This window comes from Nerophis ophidion, linkage group LG05 (genome assembly GCF_033978795.1).
Source record: "Nerophis ophidion isolate RoL-2023_Sa linkage group LG05, RoL_Noph_v1.0, whole genome shotgun sequence".
Taxonomy (NCBI): Eukaryota; Metazoa; Chordata; class Actinopteri; order Syngnathiformes; family Syngnathidae; genus Nerophis; species Nerophis ophidion.
The window spans coordinates 60,720,258-60,738,072 of NC_084615.1; the positions used below are offsets into that span (position 1 = coordinate 60,720,258).

At 38.8% G+C, this 17,815-nt stretch overlaps 1 protein-coding gene across 1 annotated transcript in view; it reads right to left on the reverse strand.

The window, feature by feature from the left end:
• The window catches only part of psd2 (pleckstrin and Sec7 domain containing 2), a 76,994-nt gene extending 61,144 nt beyond the window's left edge, over positions 1-15,850 (reverse strand). The window contains exon 1 of the mRNA XM_061901664.1: positions 15,706-15,850. The gene's annotated coding sequence lies outside the window, so the exon portion shown is untranslated. The remainder of the gene's footprint in view (positions 1-15,705) is intronic.
• Positions 15,851-17,815: the final 1,965 nt, after the last annotated feature.

Consider the following 17,815-nt stretch of genomic DNA (forward strand, 5'->3'; position numbering starts at 1 on the left):
ATATTGTGTGTGTTTAGTGACTTCTTGGTGAGAACATTTATTTATGTGTCCTGATATTAATCCCTATAAAGCACAGTGAGCAAAGGTACCGCTTTTATATAAAGCGATAAAGGACTGGGACGACCTCGCACAAACTCGAAAAGTCTAACAGACTCATCTTCATTCACAATTGAAGTTAAAAAGTGGCTTTGGAGCGTTTAAAACTGCTCACACGGTCACTGAGGTGGGCACTTTGATTGACACATCAACTTAATGTGTATTATATTTATCCATTAGAGCATTTTGTTGTAAGAAATGAGGTGTGTCTGTTAAAATCATGATTGTGTTATACAAATGATGATAGATGTGAACAAGAGCATGTATTGTCTTTGTGTTATGATGTAAATGAGGTGTAGTTGTGTTAAATAATAAGTATGTGTCAATAAAAGGGCATTTTATGACTTTTCTTCATTTCATTACATGCTATAATATGATTTTATTGTTATAATTTTATTGCCTGATTTTTGTATCCCTTTAATTTAGGTAACCAGGGACTGCAGATGAAAATTTGATTTTTAGCTATAATCTGGTACAAAACATATCTGTCTATGAGTTTAATGTTTCGATGCATTGTCCCTTCAAATAAGGACTAAACTAAACTAAACTTAAATGTTAGTATTTTTTCTATATTCTATTATACATGTCTTAACAGCATCATCAGCGTCAGTGGCTTGCTGTTTTTTCTGGTTAAACTACATCTTAAACACTTTCAAACAAGCATGTGTGCAAAGTATACTCATGTTAAAAAACAGTGGGTAAAGTGTGAAATGCTAAACCACACCTTTTCCCCGGTGCATGCTCTGCTGCACTAACTTGCAACAATACTGGAATAGACTACATTTTTACCCTCCAGCAAGAAGCTCCTCCAAGTCATTGTTGGTGAAATTCTTATTTCATGCCGCCTTGCTCATTATCTTTTTGTTTTCTGATTGTGCAGAGGGTAAGCTCTTAGGCACATGACTAATTCAAATTTGATGTGCATATTTAAATGGGGGTGTGGACAGGGAGTGGTCCAGCCACTCCAACATGTGTTCTCAGTTCCATGTTGATGGGGGAGTACAAAGGAGATGTGCTTGGATTAATGCGTGCGCACACTTTAATACATATGATTTTGTCTGTGTGTACACGAGTAACATTTCCTTGATTTCAGCGTACGCAAGTCTTAATACGTGACGCCCCAGGTGTGTATAAAGTGTGTTAAAGGGGCAGTTTGCAACCTTAAGCCGTAATGCCCCTTGTAACACATGCACCCGCAATTGTTTTCAGCTAATGATAGCAATTTGGCAAAGTTTAGCTACTAATGTTTGCTATCATTGAATGTATAGCCTATCGTAACAACATGACTACAAATTTGAGTTGCTTCTCGAGGACCGCTTTTGTGTTTGCACGTGCTCCGGGTATGTAGACGTGAAGGACATATCCATGAGAGAGCCTGAATGCCAGACTTTTTCTTTGAGCTGATGAGCATCCATCCATCCATTTCGTACCTCTTGTCCCGGCACGATAACTTAAAAATAAAGACAACTTTTGATTGTTTTTTTTGTTTGAAAATTGAAGAAGCACATTGAGAAAATGTACAAATCACAATGTTGTTGGGTTTTTTTTACACTAGCATGTTGCGGTTAATGGTATTCTATCTTTATTTGTCGTAATTTATACTTTATGAATAAATTATCAACTCATTGGTGTTAATTTTCAATCTATCAAGATGAAAAAAATATCGAAATCAAATTAGAGTATGTTTTATTAGTTTGCTAATTTTCCTCAACTGATGCACTAACATCATTTGGTTTGTTTAATTTTTTTTTTTACATATGTAGCATAATCTACAAAGACACAAAGAATTGCTATTGCGACATCTAGTGAACACATTTAGAACAGCAGTTTATTTTCTTTCAAATATGTTGGGTCATTTTTATACTTAGCAAACACATCCCACGGACCGTACGTTTCACACCCCTGGGTTAGATTCAACTTTATTGTCATTACAATTATACAGATAAATGCATCAAAATGCAGTTTAGCATCAAACCAGAGTGTAATAGACCAAGTATTATATCATATTTACAATGCCGATAAATATAGATGCAACTATATGAGATGGTAAGAACTCTGCTATTGGTAAAATTTACATTAATTACATATATTTCATTGATTAAAGTGCGTTTAACGTTTTTTAACAGGGTGAGAGCTCAAGAGTGTTAATGCACTGTGAAAGAAACTCTCTAGTCTGCCTGTCCTGGCCCAGGGGCTCGTGTAGCTGTGGCCAGAGGGCAGGAGGCTATCAAACTACTAATGGTAACACCAGCTAGCCAATGGCGTTCTTGTTATATGTTTTGGTTTGAAAACTTTGAGCAAGTTCAAATAGCCCTTTAAGAGACGGAGTTACGATGCATACCACCAGGGGTTTAACGACAAGCTATGTTCGCAGACAGTCCCGTTATAATGTGTTGATGAGTGAGAGTGAACAGGCCTATTTGTGACAGTCGAAATGTATTTCTGGCACCACAAATAAATGAATACACAGGAAACACTGATTTATAGTTGCTCGAAAAATTACTTGATGGCATATGATGTTCGTAAAGATGAATGTGTTCTCACTGGATTAATATCTAACTTGGTAGAAGAAAAATCATGACTCGATTGAGCCAGATTTGATAGGACTTGGTTGCTCAGCATGAGAACGCCACTGGTTCACTTCATCTGCACTTTAATAAGATGATGCAAATTATGCAGAAGCCAAAAAGTGATGCAAATTCCCTCCAGGCATGTCTCCCATTTCAGACCTGCTTCTCTTGGACTGACACAAAAATGTAAAACTACTATCACAAAGGGACATACATACCCACAAAGAAACCATATATTTGGCTTTTAATGAAGAAGTCTTTTGTTGAAAATGTCATGCAATGAAAGGAAATGTTATTAAAGTACAATGCCATATTCAACTCTTTTGTGTTTCCACAGGCAAGCACAGAGAATGTGTGTGTGTGTGTGTATCTCTGCTGGTGTCTTTTAATCCCTCTCACTGTTGTGTGATGATCTCAATGGGCGCTCTGACTGATCCCTCAACAGATTCGTTTTGAATATGTGAGCCGTGATTGGCTGACACATTTCATCCAGGGGTGCATTAGTAATTGCAAAAATGTTATATTTACCAAACGCCGTCAATAAATTCCAGTTGCAGACAAATCAGTCACATGATTGCAGGCTTACATTGGATTTCAATGTGCTGAATAATTTGTAACACGCTAAGAAATGCGCATTTTCAGAATGTGCTTGTGCATTTTGTTTACTCTTAAAAAACAAACAAGCATTAGCCCTCATGACTGACAATAATGAGTCCGGATAGCTCTTGTGCAATGACTGTAATTATGCAAACATGCTCTATTAACATCAGTTTATGCAAGTACATAAGTATGCATTTGCACATATCAACACGCAGTCAAATGTGAGCACGTACCCAAGCAAAACAGTCACACAGCTCCATAAATGGAAACAGTGAACAGTTACGAAACCAGACATGGAAAGTGGGAATTCTCTCTTGTCTGTCGCCAGTGTTCCGTTTCTCTTCCCTGCACTCGTCTTCATCTGCTCCACATTATGCTTTTTAATATCTCACAGTCCCAATCCACTCTCATTTTGCACTAATTGAGGCAAATGGGTCTTTTTAAGAAAAGGAGAAGCGTGGAACTGAGCCAGACTGTAATTTCCACTACTGAGGAGAGCAGATGTGCTCATAAACACATCACAAGGCATTTGTGCGTGTGTAAGAACGCACATATGTATGCATCTCTCTTTATATAACAACGAGAGACTATCATAATTTTACCTTTGTCAGCAGAACACTGAAACTCATCCATTCACTTTAATTGCAATCTGACCACCTGACAATCATGTGGACAACACAATAACACACACACGCACACACACGTTACCATTCTGACAAATAAACCACCAGTGAGCAACGCTGCTGACAAAAGACTGTTTCTTGTGCTTTTCTTGTGCTTTTCCTGTGCATTTTTTACTTTCTGTATTTTTCCTCCACTCATGCATAACCTCCAAGAAGAGGATTCTGGTCCCTAGGAGGATATACACTCGCACATTGAGTCTAATGCGCACAATGGGCACACAACATGGTGAGATTTATTGATCCCTTTGACACAGAGTCACAGTCTTCTAGGAGGCCCTTCAGATAAGCATGATTGGGATCAGTCAGAGATCCCAAAGAGGCTTCTGATGCAATCAGTCAGGAATTAAACACTCACTCACTCCGTTGCTGGCAATCACATTGAACACAATCCACTTAAAGACCGTAATCAGTCCATATTAATACACATTGTTTTGTTCTATTTTTCATTACAAATAAATTGCTTCAGAAAAAAAAGAACAGAAATAAAGACTTGACCATTTTTATCACTGTAATTAGTTCTCAGGTTTATATGTCATTCATTGTTTGTATATCCTTTAAATTAGGGTTCTCAAAAGTATTAATACTTCAATATCAGTATCTCGACTCTTTTATTTTTCTTGCATGTATTAAAAAAAAATTGACAATAAAGAATCGATAAGGTCCTTTGAAATCCTTTAAAAATAATACTAACTTGCAAAAAGCACATGATATCTCTTTTTTTCCGTATTGTCAGTACCAAATAAAGGTATGAATGATAATCGTTCTCCGATACATCAAGATTGAATCGATGGACAAATGACAAAACATTGTTTATTTCTGTATGTTATATAAAGCTGAGTAAAGCTGAAGCCTATCCCAGCTGCACTCGGGCGCGAAAGGCAGGGTATACCCTGGACAAGTCATCATCTCATCGCAGGGCCAACACAGATGGACAGACAACATTCACACTAACATTCACACGCTAGGGCCAATTTCTTGTGTTGCCAATCAACCTATCTCAGGTGCATGTCTTTGGAGGTAGGAGGAAGCTGGAGTACCCGGAAGGCATAGGCGCCGATCCCGTGGGTGCTTTGGGGCCCGAGCACACACGTAGGATTGATGGCAACTTTCAATCGGTAAAATAATTTTTGAAAAATCAATCTTGTTGTAGTTCATTTTGCGGCGAGTTTGGTCTGTTTTACAAAACAATAAAGCCACAAATCCTATGGGATATATTGACATCGCTAAACGTTTATTTTTTTTTAATACTCACACACACACACACCCAGCATCCACTGGCAGAAATGTAGATTGCCGCATATGCCGGAAGGAACCTACACAGTATAAATAAATATATATATAGTACATGCCAAAAGTTTGGACACACCTTTTGATTCAATGCGTTTTCTTTATTTTCATGACTATTTACAATGTAGATTGTCACTGAAGTTTCAAGGTTCAAGTTTTATTTGTCACATGCAGACTACACAGACTACACAGTTGGGAAATTGTGTAAGATGTAAATATAAACGGAATACAATGATTTGCAAATCCTTTTCAACTCATATTCAATTGAATGCACTACAAATACAAGATATTTGATGTTCAAACTAATAAACTTTATTTTTTTTTTTGCAAATAATATTTAACTTAGAATTTCATGACTGCAACACATGCCAAAGTAGTTGGGAAAGGACATGTTCACCACTGTGTTTCATCACATTTTCTTTTAACAACACTCAATAAACGTTTGGGAACTGAGGAAACTAATTGTTGAAGCTCTGAAAGTGGAATTATTTCCCATTCTTGTTTTATGAAGAGCTTCAGTCATTCAACAGTCCGGGGTCTCCGCTGTCGTATTTTACACTTCATAATGCGCCACACATTTTCGATGGGAGACATGTCTGGACTGTAGGCGGGCCAGGAAAGTACCCGCACTCTTTTACTACGAAGCCACGCTGATGTAACACGTGGCTTTGCGTTGTTTTGCTGAAATAAGCAGGGGCGTCCTTGATAACGTTGCTTGGATGACAACGTATGTTGCTCCAAAACCTGTTTGGACCATTCAGCATTAATGGTGCCTTTACAGATGTGTAAGTTACCCATGCCTTGGGCACTAATACACCCCCATACCATCACAGATGCTGGCTTTTGAACTTTGCACCTATAACAATCCGGATGCTTATTTTCCTCTTTGTTCCGGAGGACACCACGTCCACAGTTTCCAAATATAATTTAAAATGTGGACTCGTCAGACCACAGAGCACTTTTCCATTTTGCATCAGTCCATCTTAGATGAGCTCAGCCCCAGCGAAGCCTGCGGCGTTCCTGGGAGTTGTTGATAAATGGGTTTGGCTTTGCATAGTAGAGTTTTGACTTGCACTTACAGATGTAGCAACCAACTGTAGTTACTGACAGTGGTTTTATGAAGTGTTCCTGAGCACATGTAGTGATATCCTTTACACACTGATGTCGGTTTTAGATGCAGTACCGCCTGAGGGATCAAAGGTCCGTAATATCATCGCTAACGTGCAGTGATTTATCCAGATTCTTGAACCTTTTGATGATTTTACGTACCGTAGATGGTAAAATCCCTAAATTCCTTGCAATAGCTCGTTGAGAAATGTTCTTCTAAAACTGTTTACTTACAAATTGGTGACCCTCGCCCCATTCTTGTTTATGAATTACTTAGCATTTTATGGAAGCTGCTTTTATATCCAGTCATGGCACCCACCTGTTCCCAATTAGCCTGCACACCTGTGGGATGTTCCAAATAATAGTTTGATGAGCATTCCTCAACTTTATCAGTATTTATTGCCACCTTTCCCAACTTCTTTGTCACGTGTTGCTGGCATCAAATTCTAAAGTTAATGATTATTTGCAACCAAAAAAAAAGTTTATCAGTTTTAACATCAAATACCGTGTTTCCTTGAATTGCCGCCGAGGCGCTAATTAATTTAAAACCTCTTCTCACTCCGGCACTTACCAAAGGTATGCAGTAAAAATGTTAGTGTGGTGTAAGCTTGGACCTTAAATCCTACTGAATAGCTAATAATCTTCTTCCCTTTATGCGATTTCAAATCACCGGTATTAAAATCAGCCTCCTCCATTTTGAAAATGATGACAGGGGAAGTGTCACGAGTTTGACCAGGCGCTAATACTAAGCATGCGCTAATTATTTTGGGAAGCGAGTTTGACCCGGCAGTAATTCAAGGCAGGCGCATACTATATGCCTTTCGGCAATTCAAGGAAATATGTTGTCTTTGTAGCATAATCAACTGAAAATGGGTTGAAAATGATTTGCAAATTATTATATTCCGTTTATATTTACATCTAACACAATTTCCCAACTCATATGGAAACGGGGTTTGTACAAAGATATACAACAATTGAATAGCTCTGATGTACATTCATTACAAGACAGTTAAGTTGCACAATAAGTCACAGAAGTTATGGTAGAAGTATCAGTACAAGTAAGAAGTACAGTAGTCAAATACAGTACCAGTGCAAGATCAAATAGCGTAACAGTATATACAGTATAGGAAGGAACAAATATGCAGGTGTTGACAGTTCTTTGGCAGTTGAGTAGTGACAGTACTATGAACAAAGGTAATGGAACAGTATGACTTCTTTATACTCTTTTTTTTACTTTATTATTATTACATTATTTACAATCAAGCGATCCCGAAAGGGAATAAGCGGTAGAAAATGGATGGATGGATGGAATGAAAAGTATTGTAGTCCGGTAATTACAGTGGTAAGTAAAGTGTTTTTACATAACTTTTTACATTATTTACTGTCATTGAATGACGAGTATTGTAATTCGGTAATTACAGTGGTAAATAAAGTGATCTTGTGCGTGCGGTTGAAGGCATCAAAACTATGAAAGAACACACGTGGAGGTATGCACTTAACAAAAAAAGGTGAAATAACTTTAAACATGTTTTATATTTTAGATTCTTCAAAATAGCCATCCTTTGCTCTGATTACTTTTCTGCACATATCCCATGTGTGCTTGAAGCTCATTGAGTTAATGCAAAGAGTGTGCAAAGCAGTAATCAGAGCAAAGGGTTGCTATTTTAAAGAAACTAGAACATTTGTTTTCAGTTATTGCACCTTTTGTTTGTTAAGTAAATTACTTCACATGTGTTCATTCACAGTTTTGATGCCTTCAGTGACAATCTACAATGTAAATAGTCGTAAAAATAAAGAAAACACATTGAATGAGGAAAAGGTATGTCCAAGCTTTTGGCCTGTACTGTATATATATATTATATAAATGTACAGAAAATGGATGGATGGATGGATGATATATATATATATATATATATATATATATATATATATATATATATATATATATATATATATATAATATGATATATATATTAAATATATGATATATATAGATATATTATGTATATGTATATATATATATAATATATATATATATGTCTTGATTGGATTATCCAGAGAATAGTGCTCGATACCGTGGTAGAGCGCAATATGTAGGTGTGGGAAAAAATCACAAGACTACTTCATCTCTACAGATCTGTTTCATGAGGGGTTCCCTCAATCATCAGGAGATTTTAATGGAAGCATTCACATACAATGGTTTATATAGAGCACAGAGTGGGTGGGTACAAGCAGGCGTAGGGTGTGGTGATTGGCTCATGTGTTACCTAGGAGGTGTTTCCGTCTATGGCGGCATGTTGAAATGATTTCACTGCGCTTGTTGAGGGATGATAGATCTGGATGATATATAATAAACAGTTTCTCTTTTAAGCATAGGTTGCATCTTTTATTACCACTGTTGTAAGGTGTGCTGGATGCAAGAATTTGCCATGTTATTGAATATTCAACATTATTGTCTTTGAGGTTCCAAATGTGTTTGCTGAGTTCTGTAGAATTCTGCAAAGTCTGGTTTCTAAAGGAGGCGTTGTGATTATTCCATCTTGTTTTGAACGCTCCTTCGGTTAATCCTACGTACGTGTCGGATGTGTTAATGTCCTTGCGTATTACCTTTGCTTGGTAAACGACTGATGTCTGTAAGCACCTTCCGTTGAGAGCGCCCCCCGTGACCCGAGAGGGAATAAGCGGTAGAAAATGTATATATATATATATATATATATATATATATATATATATATATATATATATATATATATATATATATATATATATACATATACATATATATATATATATATACTTATATATATACATATATATATATATACATATATATATATATATATATATATACATATATATATACATTTATATATATATATATATATATATATATATATATATATATACATATATATATATTTATTTATTTATGACTTGGTTGGTAGAGGGGCCGTGCCAGCAACTTGAGGGTTCCAGGTTCAATCCCTGCTTCCGCCATCCTAGTCACTACCGTTGTGTCCTTGGGCAAGACACTTTACCCACCTGCTCGCAGTCCCACCCACACTGGATTAAATGTAATTTAGATATTAGGTTTCAGTATTTAAAGTGCTTTGAGTCACTGGAGAAAAGCGCTATATAAATATATTTCACTTCACATATATATTTATATATATATATTATAAAATGGGGAAAAATGCAAAAAAGCATAACGTAATGAGAAAAAATTCATAACATATAAAAACACAAATATTTATTTATAAATATATGTTTTAGCCTTTTTATACAAATCCCAGACGTAAGTCATCACACCACCACCATATTGAAAGTATATTAAAAATGAGCGTAGTTATGTCATTACGCACTAAAACCCGGAAGAGGGCGGCCTCTCGGCACATAAAGGTGGCAAACAGCCCCTTTAATGTTACAATGCTATTTAAAATTGCTGTCTGTGATGTTTACTGTGTAATATGTGTATTATCCTGTAGTTTGACGCTGAAACACAATAAATAGATTACATTTCTTTCTATAAGACAATTTTATTGTAAATAAAAAAAAAACATCTAATCCGAGACTTTAAACTCAATGACAGAGGTTTCTCTGTATTATCCCCTGGTCTCACAAGCCGTGTTTATACACCACCACTTCTAAACTGACCTTCATGTGTCCAAGGCATACAAAGATGATTCATTTGTGCCATTGGAGGATAATTGTATATCTCATCAGTGCACCAGCCAAGTGCACGCTGATGCATGATGGCCAGAGGTTAATAGCTGTGCATAATCGAGAGTCATTTAAAATGCACTGAGAAACTAAAAAAAAGAAAGCTATGCTTACCGGTAGTCATTTCTGATGCAAATTGATTTCAATGGCAGAAAATGAAGTGATTTGTTCACAGGCATAGCATGAGACGACTCAATCAATAACTCACTCTATCTAAAACACAACAGAGACCATGGCTTCAAAACAATCAGTCACTATCTTAAACAGAGCTAATACAATATGCATGAAGCTGAAACAGATGCAATGAACACTGACAATACAATGTGATGTGTATGCCCTCTCCCCCATTCTCCTCTAATCCAGTGTTTTTCAACCACTGTGCCGTGAGATACAGTCTGGTGTGCCGTGGGAGATTATCTAATTTCACCTATTTGGGTTAAATATATTTTTTGCAAACCAGTAACTATAGTCTGTAAACTGCCGGTGCTGTCTACAGCTCGGCAGAGTAACCGTGTACTACACTTCCATATCAGTAGGTGGCAGCCGGGAACTAATTGCTTTGTAGATGTCAGAAACAGCCGGAGGCAGCAAGCAGGTAAAAAGGTGTCTAATGCTTTAACCAAAAATAAACAAAATGTGAGTGCCCCTAAAAAAAGACATTGAAGCTTAGGGAAGGCTATGCCGAACAAAACTAAAACTTTACTGGCTACAAATTAAACAAAAACCGAATGCTGGACAACAGCAAAGACTTAATGTGGGGCGAAGAGGGCGTCCACAATGTACATCCGAACATGACATGACAATCAACAATGTCCCTACAAAGAAGGATAAAAACCACTGAAATATTCTTAATTGCTAAAACAAAGTGGATGCAGGAAATATCGCTTAAAGGAAAACATGAAACTGCTAAAGGAAAATACCAAAAAAAGAGAAAAAGCCACCAAAATAGAAACGCAAAACAAGAACTAAAACACTACACACAGGAAAACAGCAAAAAACTCAAAATAAGCCACAGCGTGATGTGACAGGTGGTGACAGTACACCTTCTTTGAGACAAGAGCTTTGTTGATGCATGATTGGTTATGGTTTAAAGTCATATCCGACAATTGCGACAAAGACTTTTTACTGTCAACTGAGTTTCGTTTTTTAATGATTTCTGCTGGTGGTGTGCCTTTGGATTTTTTTCAACTCAAAAAATGTGCCTTGGCTCAAAAAAGGTTGAAAAACACTGCTCTTGTCTATCAGAGACACACGCTCAGATATATACACTAAGTCTCACAGTTAAAAAAAAAAGACCCAGTGACCCTGATCGCAGTGTGCTGGCTGCATGCAGCACGACCACAGTGCTAAGCTTTTGCGTCACCTTTTAAAAATGTAATTGTGTATCACAAGCACAGATGCAAACAGATGGGGAAAAAATCATTTCCTGGTTGTCAGCCTGAGAGAGGAAGCACGAAAATACAGAGTTGGAACCACTCCAGGGTGTGTGTGTGTGTGTGTGTGTGTGTGTGTGTGTGTGTGTGTGTGTGTGTGTGTGTGTGTGTGTGTGTGTGTGTGTGTGTGTGTGTGTGTGTGTGTGTGTGTGGTTGCTTACATACAAAGACAAGACAGTACAGACTCCAGTGAAGCGGAGCAGTTCCCCCAAATCACCCTGATATGTCACTTCTAGGATGTCAAGGTCAACCATTTGCTCGCATTTAGTCAAACAAAAGCCTGACATGTCAATATCGTACAGCTGCTTTAGCATCTCTTCTAGGAAGACATTCAACAAGATTCTGCAGAGTGTCTCTGTACGTTTTTACCATTTTACGTAATGTTCGACCTGAGAGAGAGAGCCTGCTGGGTCACCATCACTCTTTTGGTTCATCACAAAGTGTTTGCCGGACTTAAAGTCACGGTTTTTCGACACCTAAGTCCCCCGAGCTCCGTACAGTGGGGCACAGTTACACAGGAACAGAAAAATGATCTTCTAAAAGCTGCTATCACACTGATTACCAAAAAGCATATTTATATTTAGGGCTTCACGGTGGCAGAGGGGTTAGTGCGTCTGCCTCACAATACGAAGTTCCTGCAGTCCGGGGTTCAAATCCAGGCTCGGGATCTTTCTGTGTGGAGTTTGCATGTTCTCCCCGTGAATGCGTGGGTTCCCTCCGGGTACTCCGGCTTCCTCCCACTTCCAAAGACATGCACCTGGGGATAGGTTGATTGGCAACACTAAATTGGCCCTAGTGTGTGAATGTGAGTGTGAATGTTGTCTGTCTATCTGTGTTGGCCCTGCGATGAGGTGGCGACTTGTCCAGGGTGTACCCTGCCTTCCGCCCGATTGTAGCTCAGATAGGCGCCAGCGCCCCCCGCAACCCCGAAAGGGAATAAGCAATAGAAAATGGATGGATGGATGGAGGTGCAACTATGCAAATGTTGGATCGTCATTGTGGCAACAAAGTGTGAGACAGCTCGGTTTGATGCAGTTGCTGGAGCGTTAACATGTCTAACACCTTCACTTCAAGATGAATACTCCGTGGAAACCCTGCACTGTTGAGTCAGGGGAGTCAATTACAAGCAATCTTGACCAGACATGAAAATATCTATAATTAACATAACCATGTCTATGCGTATGTGGGTGATGATTAGGGTGTGTTCACACTTGTATAATGATACTCTCGTCCGTGTTTTTGCTAGCAGACCAAATAATGCTTACGTTAAGAACATGCAAGTCGTACCTCGATTGGACATCATGTAATATGTAATGTGTACATCGTCCAAACAAGCCCACGCCTTCAAAACAACATGACGTCATCCGGGTCAATGACTTACAATTGCAGGCATGCAGGCATGCATACAATTGTTCAGCAAAACAAAGTCAGTTGTACACAATAACTAGACAGAAGCAAAAACGACTCTCTACTACAGGGGTGTCAAAAGTACGGCCCGAGGGCTAAGTATAAATGATCAAACTACATATATAACATACTATAATTTCATTTTGATATAAAAAAAATTGTTATCTTAATAGTTTGAAAATCAACACCAATGAGTTGACTGAGGAACATTATCACATCATTTATTCAGAAAATAAAAATAATGAAAAATAAAGATAGAATACTATTAACCGCAACATGTAAGTGTAAAAAAAAAAAAAAAAACATTATGATTTGTACATTTTCAGAATGTGCTTGTTGTATTTTTAAAAAAAGAAAATAATCTGAAGTTGTCTTTATTTTTAAGTTATTGTGCCATTATTTTACCAGTCCGGCCCACTTGGGAGTAGATTTTTCTCCCCTAGGACCCCTGCTCTACTACTTATTTAAATTTGAATTTTGGCCTCAAAGTCCTCATGTGTCCAGGGAATTATCCCCGCAAAAACATTATTTTCAGAAAATAAAACTATAGATCGAATCACTTTAGTATCGATCATATACTTTGACACCTCCTCCTCTTAGGCGCCGTGTACAGACTGTAACAATGCTGACACACCAACAGTTGTTGGTATGTCACTAGTCCCCACCAGTGATAATGTAACATGATAATGAAATTTTAGATACTAAGAAATGCAGTTTATCTGTCGTAATGGAGGTAATTATTATTAACTTAGGGAAGCAGCTTCACACTATGTAGACACATAATTAGCTGCTGGCCTGTCAACCAGGGGACTAAAATAAATACAGTGTCAGCCAGAGGAAGTTTGAGATTTGTGACCAGCATTGAAAATCTAATATCGGCAATGGTGATCATCTACTTTTTATTACTGATTAGTGGTTGATAAATCTGCACATCCTTAGTTTGACAGGGCACAGTCTTTGGTGAGCATCTTTGCCTACAAGTGACAAAAAGAGGTATCTATTTTGTACAGTAAGTGTACTGTTATGGTGCATTGGCACCTTTTGGTCGGGTTGAAATGGACAACGGTCTGTTTGCTCTTGTATTGTGTTTATTTGAGAGGAACAATGTTTATGTTGCACAGACCAGATAGGGCTACGAGCTCATTTCCATCAGTTGTCCCCAGGCAAAGGCAAAGTGGCAGCAGGTTAAAAATGTGTTTCCAGATAAAATCTAAAATACAGATAAAAATAAAAAAACCACAATAATAACAGAGCACCAGCAGAAAGGAAGATCAACACATACACATTATATGGCGAGAATAGTGACTACAAACAAGATGGTCCTTCAACCATGTCATCCACCCATCCATTTTCTACCGCTTGTCCCTTTTGGAGTCGCGGGGAGTGCTGGAGCCTATCTCAGCTGCATTCGGGTGGAAGGCGTGGTACACCCCGGCTTTATTTTTAATTAAAAATGTTGCAAAGTTCTACTGTCTCAATTAATGTTAAAACTTTCACCATTCCTGCTGGTCTAAATGAAAAGCAGTTTTGGCCAAATGCTCAAGATCTAAAATTGATATAAGAGCACGTATGGTTCATTTGGTCAATTGAGAAAATGTCCAAGACCAAACAGGGGGACCAAGGCCAACTGAGAGATGGCTCTAAGGCAAGGATAAATACCAATGCACCACAACAACGAATGCAAGCAAAAACAGTGATTGTAAGAAACACCAAAAAGAAAGTGAAAATCAAAGAATATAAGCGTTAAATGTAAGCCCAGGTGTGTAAATACAGTAGTTATATCTACATTGGATCTTTTCAAGCGAATGGTTACCAGTTGACCTTACGTCTTTATATGAGTTATATCCTCTTTGTTACACCTCACTTGGTAAAATACCAGCTGGTATTGAATATGCCATTGAAAGGAAAGTCAGACGTCATGTTTTGGGTGCATTGCCATCCAAATGACTTCATGCCTATTTGGTCATCTGGCAAAAACAAAACAAAGAGTGAACACAAACCAGACTGCACTAAAGTGACTACCGGGTATCTTGTTTTTATTTTTGGTCTGGCCTTAATGATTCAAATGGTGTCGATGTGATCTCATCTGTTAGCATTGCATGTACTTGTAGTGTTTGCCAAAGTGTCCCACAATACACTTTAAAGGACATAAACCAACTAAGTAGACCGGGCTCATTGTCTCCTTGCCCAGTGTGTGTGTGTGTGTGTGTGTGTGTGTGTGTGTTTGTGTGTGTGTGTGTGTGTGTGTGTGTGTGTGTGTGTGTGTGTGTGTGTGTGTGTGTGTGTGTGAGAGAGAGAGAGAGAGAGAGAGAGAGAGAGAGAGAGAGAGAGATGTCCTCCCAGCCTCCTCAAGCATGTAACCATGACAACAAGAAGGCTGGGAGACATGGTTCAAGCTCAATTGAGGCTGGTGTCTTTCTTTTCCTCCCAAATAGACCCTTGGTAACGTTTCAAATATGGACTTAGCGGAGGGAGGAGGAGGAGGAGGCAAAAAAAAAAAACAAATAAAATAACACAAACACACATTGAGTATAAAATCTCACGACCCGCTGACTGCATGAGCTAAATACTGCAAGGTCTAACCCGGTACGAGAGTGATATATGCTGTACATTGTACATATATATAAATCAATATATAAATATATCTATTTTTTTAAAATCCGGAATAGCAAGAAAAACAAGACGTCAAAGCAGAAATGTTTTTACACTAAAGAAAACATTAAAAACAAAAACATCAAAGAGATGCTAACTATATGCTAGCAGAACACAACCGCATGTCCTCCAAGGAAATGAATAACTCACCGGTAAAAAAGAAAAGTGACCCTGAATGGCTGCTCTTCCCCACTCTGTCTCCGTGCATCCACGCCGGGGAATAAGACCAGCAGACGGCTTGGTTTCTCCCTCTCTCTGCCTCTCCCCTTCCCGCTCTCTCTCTCTCTCGCTCTATCGCTCCGTTCCCCTATCACGTGTTTCGGGGGACGTCCAGGTGTCGTGAGGGACGGCGGGGAAAGGACGCCTCCACGGATGCTCCGGAGCTCGGTGCGAACAGGACGCGTCACGTCTGCGGCGCCCTGTTGGCATGAAGCGGTGGAGTGGAGCCTGCTGCTAGTGGGAGGATTATAGCACTGATGATGAAGGAACCCACTCAAGCTGGAATGCATTAAAAAGGATGGAAATGCATTAGAGAGTCTGAGTTGAGGTCTTCGTCTTCAGATCCGCTCTGAATTATTTATTTCGCATCACATAAGAGTCTTGATTAAAAGAAGGGAAAAGTTTGAAAGAAGTGACCTGAAAAGCACAGCATGCAGATGATTTACTGCCAGTCAAATAGTTCTGTCCAAGGTCTAAAGTACCACAGATGTCATATCCAGTAGGAGGAAAAAAAGTCTGCGGGTTATTGAGAGTTTTCTATTCGGGCCCCAGTACTCTGGAATGTTCTACCGGTAACAGTTAGAGATGCTACCTCAGTAGAAACATTTAATTCCCATCTTAAAACAAATGTAGACACAATTCCCTTTAAAGGCCTACTGAAACCCAATACTACCCACCTCGCAGTCTGATAGTTTATATATCAATGATGAAATATTATCATTGCAACACATGCCAATACGGCTTTTTTATTTTACTAAATTGCAATTTTAAATTTCCCGGGAGTTTCGTCTTGAAAACATTGTGTAATGATGACGTGTACGCAAGACGTCAAAGGTTTTTAGGAAATATGAACGCTGCACACACACACAGTTAAAAGTCGTCTGCTTTAACCGCATAATTACACAGTATTTTGGAGATCTGTGTTGCTGAATCTTTTGCAATTTGTTCAAATAATATTGGAGAAGTCAAAGTAGAAAGATGGAGTTGGGAAGCTTTAGCCTTTAGCCACACCAACACACGGTGATTCCTTGTTTAAAATTCCTTGAGGTGAAACTTTACTATGGATCAGAGCGCGGTCAAACCAACATGAATCACGACGGAATGTCAACCAGCAGGTTTCGGTGAGAAAATTGTGGTAAAAAGTCGCTTCTTACCGGAGATCAGCTGAGCGTGTGCCGTCCATAGCTGCCGTCGACTCCCCTGAGACACTGGCGTCAACACACCTGTGGAGACACACCTGGTACTGTTAAACTCAATAAAACACTAGCAACACAATAGAAAGATAAGGGATTTCTCAGAATTATCCTAGTAAATGTGTCTAAAAACATCTGAATCCGTCCCAATGCAATTGCATTTGTTTTTTTTTGTTTTATGGTCCGTCGCTATCAATATCCTCAAACACAAATCTTTCATCCTCGCTCAAATTAATGGGGAAATTGTCGTTTTCTTGGTCCGAATAACACTTTTTTTGGAGGCTCCCATTAAAATCAATGTGAATATGTGAGGAGCCCCCAAACTTGTGACGCCATCGTTTGCGACTTCCGGTAAAGGCAAGGCTTTTTTGTCAGCACCAAAAGTTGCGAACTTTATCGTGGATGTTCTCTACTAAATTATTTCAGCAAAAATATGGCAATATCGCGAAATGATCAAGTATGACACATAGGATGGACCTGCTATCCCCGTTTAAATAAGAAAATCTCATTTCAGTAGGCCTTTAAATAGATCCCCCCTTTTAGTCCAGTGTATCTGCCGTCTCTCCTTCGTGGAGAGGGGGGGGGCACAGATTAGGTGACTACAGATGCTCAACGTCGGGACCCAAGTTACTTGTCGCCGCTCAAGATCATCCCCTGCTGGCCCCAGTATGGACTGAACTCTCACACTATTAACTAGATCCACTTGTCGTCCATTGCACCGCTCGCCCGGGGGGGTCCCCACATCTGCGGTCTCTTCCAAGGTTTCTCATTGTAGCCCATTGGGTTTAGTTTTTCCTTGCACTGATGTTGGATCTGAGTGTGGGATGTCGTTGTGGCTTGTGCAGCCC